The sequence below is a fragment of the Rattus norvegicus genome (assembly GCF_036323735.1).
Source record: "Rattus norvegicus strain BN/NHsdMcwi chromosome Y unlocalized genomic scaffold, GRCr8 chrY_unlocalized_26, whole genome shotgun sequence".
Lineage (NCBI taxonomy): Eukaryota > Metazoa > Chordata > Mammalia > Rodentia > Muridae > Rattus > Rattus norvegicus.
Genome location: NW_026947385.1, coordinates 555,883 through 564,375, shown reverse-complemented (window position 1 = coordinate 564,375; position 8,493 = coordinate 555,883). Strand labels below are relative to the sequence as shown.

The 8,493-nt window shown below is 36.8% G+C and overlaps 1 long non-coding RNA gene across 2 annotated transcripts in view; it reads right to left on the bottom strand.

Annotated features, from left to right (window-relative positions):
* Positions 1-5,125: 5,125 nt before the first annotated feature.
* The window catches only part of LOC120099722 (uncharacterized), a 28,053-nt gene continuing 24,685 nt past the window's right edge, over positions 5,126-8,493 (bottom strand). For both annotated transcript variants that reach the window (XR_010062263.1, XR_010062262.1), the window contains one exon: positions 5,126-8,482. This is a non-coding gene — a long non-coding RNA (uncharacterized LOC120099722). The remainder of the gene's footprint in view (positions 8,483-8,493) is intronic.

Genomic DNA, 8,493 nt, shown 5'->3' with positions numbered 1-8,493 from the left:
CCTGCACAGCTTCAAACCAGTCAACAGGGAAGAATGCAGGGAAAAGGCTGAAAACTGCTATACCTATCTGACATATTATGGACAGTTAGTATCTTCAGTTGGAGGATTGAAAATTATTTGTAAGGGTTTATCATAGAGTTATTAAACAGTACTTTAATGTAGAAGATATACACAGGAAGGATTCAAAGAAATAGAGTGATGTGGAAAAAATAAATGGAAAATTATCATCAACATTCATTGGTGGAAATTCTCAAAGAGTAAAATATATAAACTATATTCCTCAGTATAATGTATGTAGAAAATGTTTTATTATATAGGGATATTTTAAAGCGACCTTATGATTTCAGTTGGTTAAAACAGATCTGCCAATTCTGTGAGTTTAATGAGTGTATTATGTAATTTGATCTTAATGATTTTAAAGTGGCTATTTTCAAAAATAGTAAGCATTATTTCCATGTACATGTTCAAAAACGTGCTTCTATAAATAATATTAGAAAAACTAAAACACTATATATCAAGAAACTAAATTAAATTAGGCTACATATCTAAACAAAATATTCAAAAGTGAAGAAACTCAAGTGACTAAGAATCGAAAGTGAAATATTTATCATCCTTATACAATACAGAAATGCAAACAAAATTATTCTGAGAATTTTTTCCTCCCTTTCAGAAATTTAGTTTTATAACACATGAGTCAACTTATGTTTGCTGTGTTATGGAGAGAGGGGAACATTACTATTCTCCTGGTTGGAATGCAAACTTCTACAGCACCTTTGGAAATCAGTATGATGTTTCTTCAGGAATCCGGAAATGGATGCGCCTAAAGATATAACTCGAGGAAAATATATCCAAATTTTGATTCATCCTAGTATAGAGACCCTTGAATAATTAGAAATATTCAAGTTGTTCCTTTACAAATGAATGCATAAAGAAAATGTGGTTCTTTTACAGATTGAAAAAGGAAAGCATGTAATTTTCAGGACAATGAATGGATCTTGTGAAAGTCATCATAGATGAGATAATCCAGATCAAAAAAGAAAAATGGGAGACATTTTCACTTTAATCTGAATGTTAATTCTCCACACTATTTCGGTTTGATTAGTTTAGTGTAAATTCAAGGGGTGCGGTCAAGACTGTCCTCACTTTGGGACGTACAAATGAACTTATGGATTGCAGAGGAACACTGTCAAGAACAGGACTGTCAAACGTGAAGAAAGAGGGAAGAGGATGACAATGGAGGGAATATAGAGATGTACAGTTAAGTTGGGAAACATTTGAGGCATGGAAAGGAATCCCAATGCAACAGAAATAAAAAATATTTTTTTGTATTGGTAACTAAAGATTTATAGCTATAAGGACAGGAGATAAAACATTGATTGGGTGTATCTATGTGATTTTCAATAGTAAGAAACTCACGAAAATTATGGATTTCAACTCTCAACAAACCTATAGTACAGAAAATGAAATATATAGTCCTTAAGGAGACAGATGTGAATATCTCTGTTGTAAACATAAATGTGTTATATTGTACACATTATATGTATAAAATAATATATTTATTTGTTTACATTTCAAATGTCATTTCCCAAACTGGTTTTTCTTTCTTAAATTCCCTAAGCTATTCCGATCCTCATTTTTCTAATATGGTGCTCCCAACTTCGACTTTTGCCCTCTAACATCCCCCTTCTCTTTGATATGACATCTCCACAGGACCAATTGCTTCCCTTCCCAGATATGGCAGTTGAGGCAGTTGTCTTCCCCATATGCTCTGGTATCTATGTAGCAGAAGTCTTGGACTGGCCAAAGCATATACTAGAAGGTGGAAAATTTCCTGAACCTCTGAAGGGTAAGCTTAATTGATACTGTTGTTCTTCATATTGGGTTCCAAATCCCTCCAGATCCTTAAGTCATTCCCCTATCTCTTCCTTTGTGGCTGTCAGGTGCTGTCAAATGCTTAGGTGTTTCTGCATCTGTCACGGTCAGGTGATGGCAGAGCCCCACGGAGGACAGACGTATTAGGCTCTTATCTGCGAGCACATCTTGACCTCAGGAACAGTCTGAGGATTTGGAGTCTCTGGATGAAATTGTTCTTCTGGTCGGGTGGTCTCTGGATTGCCTTTCCTTCAGTCTCTGCTCCATTTTTGTATTTACATTTTTTAGATTGGAGATTTATAGGTAAAAAAAAATGTGAGCTGTGTGGGCAGCACCACCCCTTCACTGGAGGGCATGTCTAGCTACAGGAGGAAGTCTCTAGTTGTTCTATCTATTTTCCTGCTCGGTATTTAAACTACCACCATCACAGTAAGTTTCTGGGATACACTTGCATCCCTGGCATCTGGGATTTTCCTGGGGATACCCATGTTCACCACCCACCACTGACGCTTATTGTTATTTACTCCACGTTTCCTCTGAATTTCTCTCCTGTCTCTTTTAATTGGTGCAACTCCCACCACTTTATCCATCATTTTCCACATCTAGCTAGATTCTTCCACTCCACTGCATTCCATGATTATTTTGTTCTCCCTTCTAAGTGGGTTCCAAGTATCCGCCATTTGGCCTTCTCACATGTTACCCTTCATGTTATAAAAGATTTATATAGTGGGTATTCTGTTAGCAGGGCTAACATCTACTAGTCACTAAGTCCATCCCATGTTGTGTCCTTTTCGATTTCTGTTACTTCACTATTTTCATGTTCCATCATTTGTCTACAGAGTTCTTGGTGTCCTCATATTTAATACCTAAGTAATGTTCCATTGTTTACATATAGCACACTTTCTGTATTTATTCCTGAGTGGAGATGAGGTATATCATGGTTCTTTCCAGCATTCGACTGTTATAAGTAAGACTGCTGTGAATATCTTCAACCACATGTCCACGTTATGTGTGGATCAAGTTTGAGTATATGTGTTGAAGTGAGTGGTAAAGCTGGGTTTTCAAGTAAAGCTATTTGCAATTTTCTCTGGACCTCCACACTGATGATATCCAAAGTGGCTATCAGCTACTAATCCCGCAAGCAGTGGAGGAGTGTTCCACTTTCTCTACATCCTAGCCCACTCTGCTACTGCATTAGTTTTTTGTCTTAGCCAATCTGATTGTTTTAAGGAAGACTCTTATGTTCATTTTGATTTGCCTTTATGTGAACTAAGGATGTTAAACATTTCTCGATATGTTTTTCACCTATTGAGATACCTCAGTTGAGAATTCTTGGTTAGCTCTCTAATCCAGTTTAAAAGTTGGGTTCTTTGTTGTGTGGGAGTTTACCTTTCTGAGTTCTTATATTTTTAATTTTGGCACTCTCTTAAATGTAGGGTTCGTAAAACTCTTTTCCAAATGTGTAGGTTGTTGTTTTCCTATTGGTAGTGTACTTGGCTTTAAAGAAAGTTTTCAGAATGATGGGATTTTGTAAATTGACTGGTGATCTTAGAGCCTTTGGTGTACTGTTCTGAAAATTTTCTCCTGTGCAAATGTGTTCTAGGCACTTTCTGACACTGCCCCTTCTATTGACTTCTGCATATGTGATTGTGTGTGGATTTCCTTGATGTGATTTGACTTGAACTTTGAAGAAGGAGATAGAAATGTTCAATTGGCACACAGCTATATACAGAACAACAGTTAGGGTAACATCATATCTTAGAACGATTTGGTTTATGTATAACCTACTTAGTCATAAAGGAAATGCAAATCAAAACAACCCTGTGATTCTATCTCACATCAGTCAGAATGGCTAAGATCAAAGACTCAGGTGACAGCAGATGCTGGAAAGGATGTGGAGAAAGAGGAACACTCCTCCATTGTTGTTGGGATTGCAAATTGGTAAAACCTCCCTGAAAATCAGACCTGAGTTTCCTCAAAAATTGGTCATTGCACTTGCTGAAGACCCAACTATACCTCCCCTGGGCATATACCCAAAAGATGCTCCAACATACAACAAAGACAAATGTTAAACTATGTTCATAGCAGCCTTATTCATAATATCCAGAAACTGGAATTAACCCAGATGTGCTACACGAGAAGAATGGATACAGAAAATGGCCTATATTTACACAATGGACTAGTACTCATTTATCAAAAATAATGAGTTCATGAAATTCATAGGCAAATGATGAACCTAGAAAATATCATCCAGAGGGTGGTTACTCAATTACAGAAAAACAAAGTATGCACTCATTTTTAATTGGATATCAGTGCAAATGCTCAAGTTAACTATGATACAAGGCACAGACCACATGAAACTCAAGAAGGAGGACCAAAATGCTGATGATTCACTCCTTCCTTGAAAGAGTAAATAAAATATCCATAGGAGGGGTAGGGAGATATTGTTCTTTGGAGACTGAAGGAATGACCATTCAGAGTCTGCTGGACATGTGACACACACACACACACACACACACACACACACACACACACACACACATATGCACCAAAACTATTTTGGATAAAATAACGCTTTCAGAGTTTATCATTTGAAGTAGGTACACAATATTTACACAGGGAACTAGGAGAATTCAGCTGAAGGACTTTTTTGTTTTCTGGCTGTACTGAGAGCTGAAAACCAGTTGGTAAGAGTGCCTACACACTTGAAGGCAGAGATAATACCATCTTTTCTGCTCCAATTTACCTGTTGTTTGGACTCAAGGACACAATGAGAAGATCGAGTGTTAGAATAAGAAGTATAAAAGAGAGTGAAGAATCCCAACTTATAGGGCCAGTATATATCTTCAAAAAAATTTGAAGAAATCTTCTCCAACCTAAAGACAGAGATGCCGAAAAACATGCCAGAAGCCAAAAGAGCTCTAAGTAGATCTTACCAGAAAAGAAATTCCTCACATCGCATGATAGTCAAAACACTAAATGCACAAAGTAAAGAAAGAAGTTTAAAGGCAATAAGGGAAAAAGGTCAAGTAACATATAAAGTCAGACCTATGAGAATTACACAATGTTTCTCACCAGATACTATGAAAGTCAGAAGATCCTGCAATGATATACTCTAGACCATAAAAGAACACAAAAGCCATTCCAGTCTACTATTGCCAGGAAAATTCTCAATTAACACATATGGAATAACGAAGATATTCCATGACAGAACGAAATTTATACAGTATCTTTCTACAAATCCAGCCCTACGAAAGATAAAAGGTAGAAAACTCTAACACAAGGAGGGAGACTACACACTATAAAAAGCAACAAACTAATCTTGCTATGAAACCAAAAGAAAAGAGACACACAAACATGATTCTACCTCTAACAACAAAAATGACAAAAGCAACAATCACTATTCCTTAATATATTTTAACAACAATGGAGTGAATTCCCCAATAGAAAGACATAGACTAAATGAATGGATACATAAAGAGTACCCAGCATTTTGTTGCATGTAAAAAACACAACTTAGAGACAAAGACAGACACTACCTGAGAGTATTAGGCTAGAAAACAAATTTTGAAGCAAATGGTCTGATAGACGGAAGCTGGATTTGCCATTCTACTATGGAATATAATCGATTATCAACCAAAAGTTTTCCAAACAGGTGAGGAAGGAAATTTCATATTTATCAAAAGATTATCACAGCAATAGGAACTCTCACTCCTAAATATTTTTGCTCCAAATACATGGGCAACTGCATTCCTAAAGGATACCTTACTAAAGCTCAAAGCACCCAATGTTCCTCACATAATAAGAGTGGGAGATTTCAACACCACGTTCTCTTCAATGGACAGATCATGGAAATAGAAATTAATAAAGATCTAGACAAACTAACAGAAGTTGTGAACAAAATGGACATTACATATATTTATAGAATATTTCATCCTAAAATAAAATACTATGCCTTCTTCCCAGCATCTCATAGTATTTTTTCCAAAACTAATCATATAACAAGTCACAAAACAGGCCTCAACAGATCTAAGAAAACTGAAATATGTCCATTTATCCAATCAAACCGTGACAAACAAAGGCTGATCTTCAATATCCACAAAACATCAGCGAGCCCACACATACCTGTAAGTTGAACAGTGCTCCACTCAAAGATAACTTGTCAAGCAAGAAATAAAGAAAGATTAAAGACTTTTTAGAATTTAATAAAAGTGATGGCACAACATACATATGCTGTACTCTACAATAAAAGAACCTCTGGGAGAATCACCATTCCTTACCTCAAGCAGTATTACAGGGCAATAGTGATTAAAAAAAAATCAATGACAAAAAAAAGTTGTATTTGTACAGATCTAGGAATGTTGATAAGTGAAATAGAATTGAAGACCCCAAAACAAACACACACATCAATAGTCACTTGATATTTGACAAAGAGGCCAAAACCATCCAATGAAAAAAAAATTAGGATTTTCAACAAGTGGAGGGCAGCATGTAGAAGTATGCAAATCGATTCATTTTTATTGGTCTAATCAAACCTTAAGTCTGAGTGGATCAAAAACCTCTACATCAAACCCAATAAACTGAAACTATAAGTAGAGAAGAATCTTGATCACATGGGCACTGGGAAAAATTTCCTGAACTAAACACCACTGGTTTGTATTGTAAGATCAAGAATCAGAAATGAGACTTCATAAAACTGCAAAGATTCTGTAAGTCAAAGGACACTGTTATTAGGAGAAAACAGCAAACAAATGATTGGGAAAAGATCTTTATCAATCCTACACCTGATACAGAGGTAATATCCAAAATATACAAATAACTCAAGAAGTTAGGCACCAGAGAGCCAAATAATCCTATGAAAAATGGGGTGCAGAGCTAAACAGAGAATTCTCAACTAAGGAATAACAAATAGCTGAGAAGTGTGTCAAGAAATGTTCAACATCCTTAGTCATCAAGCAAATAAAAATAAAAATAGTCCCGAGGTTCCACCTCACGGCAGTCAGAATGGCTAAGATCAAAAACTCAGGTGAAAACAGATGTTGGTGAGGTTATGGAGAAAGAGGAACACTGCTCCATTATTGGAGGGTTTGCAAACCTGTATGATAACTCTGGAAATCATTCTGAAGTTTCCTGAGAAAATTGGATAATGCCCTAACTGAGGACCCAGCTCTACCTGTACTCTGCATACACACAAAAGATGGTGCAACATACAACAAAGACACATGCTCCACTATGCTCACAGCAGTATTATTTATAATAGCCAGGAACTGGAAAGAATCAAGATGCTCTTCAACTGATGAATGGATACATAAAATGTGATACATCTGTACAATGTTCTACTACTCCACATTAAAATCAATGAATTCATGAAACTCATAAGAAAATGGATTGACCTAGAAAGCGTCACCCTTAGTGAGGTAACCCAATCACAGAAAAGGACACATAGTATGCACTCTCTGATAAGTGCATTTTAGCCCAAAAGTTCGAATTCGGCAAGATATAATCCACAGACCACATGATGTTCAAGAAGAATGATCAAATTATGCAAGCTTCACTCCTTCTTAAACGGCGGAACAAAAAACATTCACGGGAGTTTATGTGGAGGCAAAGGTAGAAGTAGAGACTGAAGGAATTCATGCCCCACCTGTGGGTCATATACATATATACAGTCACCAAAAGTATATAAGATTATTGACGCTAAGAAGTGCATGCTGACTGGAACTGGATATAGATGTCCCTGAGAGACACAGCGAGAGCAGGTCAAATTCATAGTTGAATGCTAGCAGCAAAACATTAATCAGAAAATGGAACACCAGTTGCAGGAATTAGAGAAGCGGTTGAAAGACCTGAAGGGGCTTGCAACCTCATAGGACAACAATGCCCAACAACGAAAGGCCCCAGGGAGTAAAGCATCACCCAAAGTATATACATGGATTGACTCATGGCTGTAGATGTATATGTAGCACAAGATGGCCTTTTTGGGCAACAAGGGGAGGAAAAGCTCTTAATCCTTCCAAATGTGGACTCTTAATATAAGGAAGGTGAGAAAGATTAGACGGGTGGATGATGTGGATGGGAACACCATTATCGAAGAAGGAGTGAGAGCAGATAGATGACGTATGAACAGGAAACCAGGAAATGGTATATTTGAAACTTAAATTAAAAAATCATATAAATGAAAAGAGGATCCTCAGATTCCTTTGAATAGGTGGAGGAATATCTAATTTCCCTGTGTGCAGAAGAGGAATTTTTGCTGTCCCTCCAGGAAAAGGTGATAGATTTTTGATGTTTTAAAGTATAAGGGTGAAATAGGATCTCCCCTGGACTGTATGGAATGTGCATAGCTTCTCTTCCTCTTATGTCTGGAGTACTATTGAGCAGAAGTTGAAGGTTGATTGATACCTTGGAAATTATAGAACATTCCAGCCACACACTACTTCAGCAACTCCAAACTGAAAATCACAGTAAAGAATACACACCTGAATATCCATGGTAGGCAGTCAACAGTCTTAGAAGTCTTGTACGAGGCTCTAATGCAGTAGTCTTAGGTTCAGTATCTTATTCAAATATATGTCCATCTACACATTCCTCTGCATGTGAAAGGACACCTCTGTGTAAGGG